Below are 9,856 nucleotides of genomic sequence, written 5' to 3'. Positions count from 1 at the left end.
GATAGGAAATTTTGTAGTCATTTCTGAAAAGCATGAAGTTTCTTTTATTGATTCCTTGAGATAGTGTCTTGTAGAGAGAGAGAGAGAGATCTGTCGTATTTAAAAATTTTAAAATTTGGTTGTCTATATTTGTTCATTTCATTTATTTTACCTATCTGTGCCTATATATTCTTTATACATATATAGCTTTCTCATGCCTAAACATATAATTTTACATCTACTTGCTTCTATATCTAGACAGTTTTGTTGGTTGGACCCCCCAAAATAATGAATTTTAACTAAACATTTTAATTTGTGTGTTGTATTTAAATGAAAATATTTTCTGACTTAATAGTCATTGATATATTTTCTCTGTTAATAGAACCATTGTTTCTTAGACCAGACTTTACGAGGTAAAATTGAATGGATTTTCTAGATTTGTGGCTAGGTATGGGTATGCCCAAAGAAAGACAATGCCAAAGAATGCTCAAAGAATGCTGCCACACAATTGCACTCATCTCACATGCTAATAAAGTAGTGCTCTAAATTCTCCAAGCCAGGCTTCAGCAATATGTGAACTGTGAACTTCCAGATGTTCAAGCTGGTTTTAGGAAAGGCAGAGAAACCAGAGATCAAATTGCCAGCATCTGCTGGATCATGGGAAAAGCAAAAGAGTTCCAGAAAAGACATTATTTCTGCTTTATTGACTATGCCAAAGCCTTTGACTGTGTGGATCACAATAAACTGTGCAAAATTCTGAAAGAGATGGAAATACCAGACCACCTGCCCTGCCTCTTGAGAAACCTATATGCAGGTCATGAAGCAAGAGTTAGAACTGGAGATGGAACAACAGACTGGTTCCAAATAGGAAAAGGAGTACATCAAGGCTGTATATTGTCACCAGGCTTATTTAACTTATATGCAGAGTACATCATGAGAAATGCTGGGTTGGAGGAAGCACAAGCTGGAATCAAGATTGCCAGGAGAAATATCAATAACTTCAGATATGCAGATGACACTACCCTTATGGCAGAAAGTGAAGAAGAACTAAAGAGCCTCATGATGAAAGTGAGAGAGGAGAGTGAAAAGTTGGCTTAAAGCTCAATATTCAGAAAATTAAGATCATGGCATCCAGTCCCATGACTTCATGGCAAATAGGTGGGGAAACAGTGGAAACAGTGGCTGACTTTACTTCTAGGGACTCCAAAATCACTGCAGATGGTGACTGCAGCCATGAAATTAAAATACTTATACTCCTTGGAAGTAAAGTTATGACCAACCTAGATAGCATATTAGAAAGCAGAGACATTACTTTGCCAACAAAGGTCTGTCTAGTCAAGGCTAAGTAGTCATGTATGGATGACTACTTTTTCCAGTAGTCATGTATGGATGTGAAAGTTGGACTGTAAAGAAAGCTGAACACTGAAGAATTGATGCTTTTGAACTGTGGCTTTGGAGAAGACTCTTGAGAGTCCCTTGGACTGCAAGGAGATCCAACCAGTCCATCCCAAAGGAGATCAGTCCTGAGTGTTCATTGGAAGGACTGACATTGAAGCTGAAACTCCAATACTTTGGCCACCTGATGTGAAGAACTAACTCATTGGAAAAGACCATGATGCTGGGAGAGATTGAAGGCAGGAGGAAAAGGGGACAACAGAGGATGAGATGGTTGGATGGAATCACTGATTCAGTGGAGATGAGTTTGAGTAATTCCAGCAGTTGGTGATGGACAGGGAGGCCTGGCCTGCTCTGGTCCACTGTGTCAGGAACAGCTGGACATGACTGAACGACTGAACTGAACTGATGGATATGTCAAGAGAAAGGAAGTTTGAAAAGAAAGTAAAACTCATGCTAATTATGTTGTAAGGCAAATGGTAGTGAAGTTAAAACCAAGCAAAATAAAACAAAATAAGAATCCTTTCTGTGTGCCAATTCGTTCTTACCACTTTTAGCCTAGTTCTATGAGAAAGGTATTCTTGGTCTTTAGGTAACTCCTCCACAAACAAAGAAGGAATAGTATAAAGTTTGGTTAAATCAGGATCTTTCTGCCTATGGCCGGCAATTGGAGTTGACTGAGTGCATCATCATATGTGCATAATTCAATAATTCTGTACCAGGAAACATAAGTAATTACAAGTATTGTGCATCTGCAGAGTTAGCAGCATGCTACTGGTGTTCCATTTTAAAATGCTGTAAGCTGACTAGCCAAAACTAAATTGAAGACATTGGTGTGTCTTCGGGAGAACGCTTTAAGATGATCCCAAAGTTCTGTCCTCAATATGAGAGACTTGGGTTCAATCCCTAAGTTGGGAAGTTTCCCTGGAAAAAAGCACAGCAAGCCACTCCAGTATTCTTGCCTGGAGAATCTCCATGGACAGAGGAGCCTGGTGGGCTACAGTTCCGTGGGGTCACAAAGAGTCAGATATGAGAGCAGCTAAGCACAGTGTGGCACAGCATTATGTTCCAAGGTAGCTGTTATTATACTGAAGTGTAGTGCTGTGGACCAGAAGGGAAATAAAGTCCAATAAATTTATTATTGGACTTAAATACACTGTCTCGATAAGAAGTTTAGTTGTCTTAAATACACTGTCTAGATAAGAAGTTTAGTTGTGATAACACGTAATTATCTTTGTTTCTATAAGTCACTGTTTGGAGTAATTTGGTATGTTGTAATACGTAGCCAATACACCATGAGAGTTTAATAGTACACACAATTGTCACCATGATTTGTTTTATTTCAATAGTAAAATATATAGTATAATATTAATATGCAATTAGACACAGAATCTTTATGTTTTATGAGAAGATCAGTTTAAATTATATGCTAGACAGTGAGATAGATAGCAAAGCCCTGCTCCTCATGAATTAGTTTATTTCTCCAAGGCTGTCTGCATGCATGCTAAGTCACTTCAGTCACGTCCAACTCTTTGCCACCCTATGGACCATGGCCCACCAAGCTCCTCTGTCCATGGGATTCTCCAGGCAAGAATACAGGAGTGGGCTGCCATGTCCTCCTCCAAGGGATCTTTGCAACACAGGGATCAAACCTGTGTTTCTTACGTCTTCAGCACTGTTAGGCACTATTGCCACCTGAGAAGCCCAAGACTGTCTATATAATCTCTCTTATTTTTTAATCCAAAGAAATTATGGAAGCAAATTTTATCGCCATCTATTTTCCCTTGCTTACAGGTATGTGTACATGGTTTTGTACAGTAATTTTATCAACTAAGGGATTTTTCTACCAATTTTTTAACTCACTGACAATATGCTGCATTTTTCTGATTCAAAATGTCCTTCAAATTTTAACCCTGATGAATTTTACAATTGATATGGATATCAAAATACAGTAATAGTTTTGGAATATTAATATTGAGAAAAAGAAGTAAGTAATTTAATACAGGCTATAACATTTATTCCAGTTTCTTCTCTCTAAGTGGAAGCTGAGGCATAAATAAGGAGGAAAATTGATGGTGATACTACAATTGCAGAAGGATGTGCATAAGAATAAACATTTTTTTTCACATGGAGGATAAAAAATGCATCTATATTTAATACTGGTACTTAATGATAATGATCAGCTAAGAATATCAGGTTGCAAATGTAAAAAAATATAAAAATTAACAGTGAAATAAAATTAAATAAAAGATTAATTAAATTATAGAAGTACTGATATGCACAAGAAAACATTTAATTAGACAGATATAAAAAACTTTATGAGCAACTGAATGTTAATAACTTGACTGAGAAAGACCACAAAACTGGAAGATAGGAAATGAAAGTTGGGTGTAGTTATTTATTAGCTGTGATCAAGAGCACATAACTCAATGTGTTTTGGTGTCTGATTTCTTGTATAAGGTGATGGTAATTGTCTCTTGAATATACATATGATTAAAAGATATGAGATTATTGTTGTCTTCAGCAAGACTAAAGCAAAATTAAACTGAACATTGATGAATCGTATATCAACATTATAAATCAGATTACAAATTAAGAAAGAACAAATAAAATTAATACAAACTAATCCATTAAAGTATATTGCACTAGCTGTAATGTGTTCAGTTCAGTTCAGTTCGGTTGCTCAGTTGTGTTTGACTCTTTGCGACCCCATGAACTGCAGTACGCCAGGTTTCCCTGACCTTCACCAACAGTTGGAGCTTGGTCAAACTCATGTCCATCAGTCAGTGATGCAATCCAACCATCTCATCCTCTGTCTTTCCCTTCTCCTCTTGCTTTCAATCTTTCCCAGCATCAGGGTCTTTTCTAAGAATCAGTTCTTCACACCAGGTGGCCAACTGTTGGAACTTCACCTTCAACATCAGTCCTCCTGGGGAATATTCAGGACTGATTTCCTTTAGTATTGACTGGTTTGATCTTCTTACAGTCCAGGGAATTCTCAAAGGTCTTCTCCAACAACACAGTTCAAAAACATCAACTCTTTGGAGCTCAGCTATCTTTATGGTCCAACTCTCACATCCATACATGACTACTGGAAAAATCATAGTTTGACTAGATGAACCTTTGTTGGCAAAGTAATGTCTGCATTTTTAATATGCTGTCTATGTTGGTCATAGGTTTTCTGCCAAAGAGTAAGAGTCTTTTAATTTCATGGCTGCAGTCACCATCTGCAGTGATTTGGGAGCCCCAAAACACAAAATATCTCACTGTTTCCATTGTTTCCTCATCTATGAAGTAATGGGACCAGATGTTTCCCATATAGTAATGGGACTGGATGCCATAGTCTTAGTTTTTGGATGCTGAGCTTTAAGTCAGCTTTTCACTCTCCTCTTTCACTTTCATCAAGAGGCTTTTTAGTCCCTCTTTGCTTTCTGCTATTAGGGTGGTGTCATCTCCATATCTGAGGTTATTGATATTGTCCCAGCAATCTTGATTCCAGCTTGAGCTTCATCCAGCCCAGCATTTCCCAGGATGTACTCTGCATATAAATTAAACAAACAGGGTAACAATATACAGCCTTGAAACACTCTTTTCCCAGTTTGGAACCAGTCCACTGTTCCATGTCCAGTTCTAACTTTTGCTTCTTGACCTGAGTGCAGATTTCTCAGGAGGCAGGTCAGGTGGTCTGGTATTCCTATCTCTTTCATAATTTTCCACAGTTTGTTGTGATCCACAGAGCCTTTAGCATTGTTAATGAATCAAAAATAGATTTTTTTTTTTGAATTCTCTTTTTCAGTGATCTGGCAGATGTTGGCAATTTAATCTCTGGTTCCTCTGTCTTTTCTAAATCCAGCTTGAATATCAGGAATTTCTCATTCATGTACTGTTGAAGCCTAGCTTCGAGAATTTTGAGCATTACTTCACTTGCGTGTGAGATGAGTGCAAATGTGCAACAGTTTAAACATTCTTTGGCATTGCCTTTTTTGGGGATTGGAATGAAAACTGAACTTTTCCTGTCCTGTGGCCACTGCTGAGTTATGCATATTTTTTGGCATATTGAGTGCAGCACTTTCACAGTATCATCTTTCAGGATTTGAAATAGCCCAGCTGGAATTTCATCATCTCCACTAGCTTTGTTAATAGAGATGCTTCCTAAGGCCTGCTTGACTTCACATTCCAGGTGAATGATCTAGATGTGTGATCACACCGTTGTGATTATCTGGGTCATAAAGATATTTTTTGCATAGTTCTTCTGTGTATTCTTGCCACCTCTTCTTAGTATCTTTTGCTTCTGTTAGGTCCATACAGTTTCTGTCTTTATTGTGACCATCTTTGCATGTAATGTTCTATTGGTATCTCTCATTTTCTTGAAGAGACCTCTAGTTTTTCCTGTTTTATTGTTTTCCTCTATTTTTTTTCACTGATCACTTAGGAAGGCTTATCTCTTTTTGCTATTCTTTGGAACTCTGCATTCAGATGAGTATATCTTTCTTTTTCTCACTTGCCTTTTGCTTATCTTCTTTTCTCAGCTATTTGTAAGGCCTCCTCAGACAACTATTTTGCCTTTTTATATTTCTTTCTCTTGGGGATGGTTTTGATCACAACCTCCTGTACAATGTATAAACCTCCATCCGTAGTTCCTCAGGTACTCTCTCTAGTAGGTCTAATCCCTTGAATCTATTTGTGACTTCCACTGTATAATCGTAATCAATTTGATTTAGTTCATACCTGAATGGTCTAGTGGTTTTCCCTATTTTCTTCAATTTAAGTCTGAGTGTTTCAGTAAGGAGTTCATGATCTGAGCCACAGTCAGCTCCCAGTCTTATTTTTTGCTGCAAAGGATATAATCAATGTGATTTTGGTATTGACCATCTGGTAACATTCGTGTGTGGAGTCGTCTCTTGTGTTGTTGGAAGAGGGTGTTTGCTGTGACCTGTTTGTTCTTTTGGCAAAAGTCAGTTAGCCTTTTCCCTGCCTCATTTTGTACTCCAAGGCCAAACTTGCCTATTACCCCAGATATTTCTTGACTTCCTACTTTTGCATTTTGGTTCCTTATGATGAAAAAGGGCATCTTTTTTGGTGTTAGTTCTAAAAGGTATTATAGGTCCTCATAGAACTGTTCAGCTTCATCTTCTTTGACATTAGTGGTTGAGATATAGACTTGGATTATGTGATGTTGAATGGTTTGGCTTGTAAACAAACAGTGATCATTCTTTCATTTTTGAGATTGCACCCAACTAATCTTGTGTGTTAGATACCTGGAATAAAAACCTGATCATGTTTTAAAGAGTTTGTACTCTAATGGGAAATATAGAGACTAAAATGTACTTACAATAAAAGTGTGAAGATAAATATTATTTAATAAGTTTCCTTAGAAGAAAAGTTAGGAGTAAAAATTGAGTAGGAATTACGCTTGAAAAGAGTCAGAAGTGGGACTGGGCATGACAAGGATGGGAGCTGGTGTTAGTCTGGAAGTTTGAGATAGAGAAAGGAATTCTGGGTAGAGTTAAGAACATAGGCAAAGTTTGGAGATTATGGAGAAATGATACTTTGGGAGAAAGTTCAGATATACAGGATGGTAGAAGCATACAGTTCTTGGTGGAAATTGTTGAGATGTGAAGTATGAGAGTAAAACACAGGCATTTTGAACAAATGAAATAAGCAGGTAAAAAAAATAAATTCAACTCCAAAGAAAAGATATCCAAACTCCAGGATCTGGTGAAGGACAGGCAAGCTTGGTGTGCCTCTGTTCATGAGGTGGCAAAGAGTCAAACACAACTGAGCAACTAAACTGAATTGAAAAATAAATAAATAAATAAATTCAACTCCAAACAAAAAATTTAGAGGTAGCATTTTAGAATACAATAGACCGTATGGAACACATGTAGGGTAGGATATTTTTATTATCTCAATATAAATTGAGATAATAGTTCTTTGTCAAATTTTATAGCACTTTGTTCCTAAAAAAAAAAAAAAAAGTAGTCCAAATGTTAGTTGTATATTACTCGACTTTTAAAAAACAAAAATTCATTCCAGATAGTTTGGTTTGGATGGCTTACGCTGAGCTGAGGAAAACCCTAATCTCTAAACCTGACCATATGTTACCTTAATTATAAAAGAATCTTTTTAGATATCATTGAATTAAGACTCAAGATAAAAATATCCTGGATTATTATAGTGGTTTAATATAATCATGGGATAACTTCTAAGAGAGGAACAGAAGAGGGTCAGATATACAAGGTGATGTGACAGTGGAAACAGAGATCATTTTGGAGGGAAATGTGAAGATGCTATGCTGTCGACTTATAAAATGAAGGAAAAATTGTGAGTCAAGTAGTGCAGGAGGCCTCTAGAAGCTGGGAAATACAAGGATACAGATTCCCCCCTAGAGTGTATAGAAGGAATACTGACAAAACCTTAATATTATGCTAACAAGACCTAGTTCAGACTTCTGACTTCCAGAGCTATATGATAATAAATTTTTGCTAAGCCCCTAAATTTGTAGTAATTTGTTACAACAGCTATAAAAGATGCATATGATTGGATTCCAGTTTATTTTTGTATCAGCCCTTGTTTTGGGTTTTACCTTGTCCTTGACACCCCCACTTTACATTCATCTTTCTTGTTCCAACTGTCTGCCTTGAGAACTTCAAACTCTAGCAACAGACATGAATAAAACTGCCTTACAGAGACCATTTGGCTCTTACAATTGCATATGGCAGAATCCCTTTAATTAATTTTATTTAGTATGTCTAGGGGTTCTGATTCTCTGAACCCTGATTGCAACAAATGTTCTGACTACTTGAACATCATTCCACAAAGTGCATGGAATTTGTATTAATGCTCATCTTAAAAAACTTTTCTCTACATTTGTCATGATAACTTCTTGTGCACAAATATCTCTGCCATCATTAATAGGTTTTGGGTCACTAACAGACTCTTACTATCTCTTATTCCTTAACTGACCATGGAAAAATAACTCCACATAGTTAGCATGCCCCAAAGGACTCAAACAGTGATATAATTATTTAGGGCTTAAGTTAACTATTAGCTACATATGAACATATTTAATTTCAACCATTCCAAAGGTGGTTTTTGTGTATTTATTGCACTAGAATCAACCCTGCAATTTTGACATTTTATGTATATAGTGTTTAGAGGATGATTGAGTTTTATGATATCAAGAAAAATGTGACATTTAAGGATTTTTTTTCCTCTTTTCATGATATTTGCATACTATATTCATTTTTTATTGGTTTTAATCAAGTTAACCCAAAGTCTATGAGTTTTTTATAGAAGATAAATTGTGTATTTAAAGGATAAAGAAAAGAGGATAAATGACTCTTTTGAGTATCTGTTGGGAGCTGATTTGTTTTAAAAAATTCCATTTCTTTGCTATGTTGTTTATGAGGAGAAATTTGTCTATCAAATATCAAACTAAGTTCAAATGAAATTGTGATTGGAGGTCTCAGTTCCCTTGATCTATTCTCCGTGTAATACTGTAAATCATATAGTCACATTCTACCTCCTGAAGCCAGCCAGTCTTTTGCCTTCCAATAGCTTTGCTGGCGGCTCTGTCAAGTACTGCCTGTGGCTTCAGACTCACATCAAAGAAAGCTCACACTATACTAGCCCTGGGCCATGAGAATGTTCAGGCAGTTGGTGAATTTCATCTCAACCATTACTTTCTCTCATTTATGTACCAAAACATATTTATAAGTGAATAGAATTCTCTTGAAGGTATGGAGAACTCCTAAAGTATTAGAGTTAGAAATATTAATATTAACTTCAAAACTGTTAGTGTATGCATGCATGCTTGACTCTTTGCAACCCTATGGGCTGTACCCCACCAGGCTTCTCTGTCTACGGGATTTCCCAGGGAAAAATATTAGACTGGGTTGCTATTTCCTCCTCCAGAGGATCTTCCTGACCCAGAGATGGAATCATGTCTCCTACATTACAGGCAGATTCTTTATGACTGAATCACTGGGAAAATAGATGACATTAAAGCTATGAAGGTGGATGCAACAACCTAAGAAATATCTCCTTTTCTCTTGAAAATAGAAACTATTCAAGAATAAAAACTAACACTTAACTGTGAGATACCAAAAGAATTTCAAAAGCATGAAAAAGTAGAATGCAAAAACCACCAGAAAATAGAGTCCTTCAGGTTACTGGAAAAGAAAGATCTAGGGTGTAAATCCAGAAAATTAAGGAGATTTGGAGATATTATATACTACTCTATAAAAGACAATTTTATGTTATCAGACTCTTTTTTTGACTTTTGTAAATTAATATTTTTACTTAATAAAAAGTAAATTAATTTTTTCCTTCTAAAGAAAAAATAGAGATATCTAGTGTATAATATGTTTTGGAATTTTTTAATGCCAGTTATAAATACACATACACACAACTCAATCTATCTATTATTGTCTTTTCTATTAATGGATTTGTGGCCTTTTTCCTAATTATTTTCTGTAGT

The sequence above is a fragment of the Capricornis sumatraensis genome, chromosome 7 (assembly GCF_032405125.1).
Source record: "Capricornis sumatraensis isolate serow.1 chromosome 7, serow.2, whole genome shotgun sequence".
Classification (NCBI taxonomy): Eukaryota; Metazoa; Chordata; class Mammalia; order Artiodactyla; family Bovidae; genus Capricornis; species Capricornis sumatraensis.
Note: the sequence above shows the minus strand (reverse complement) of the source record.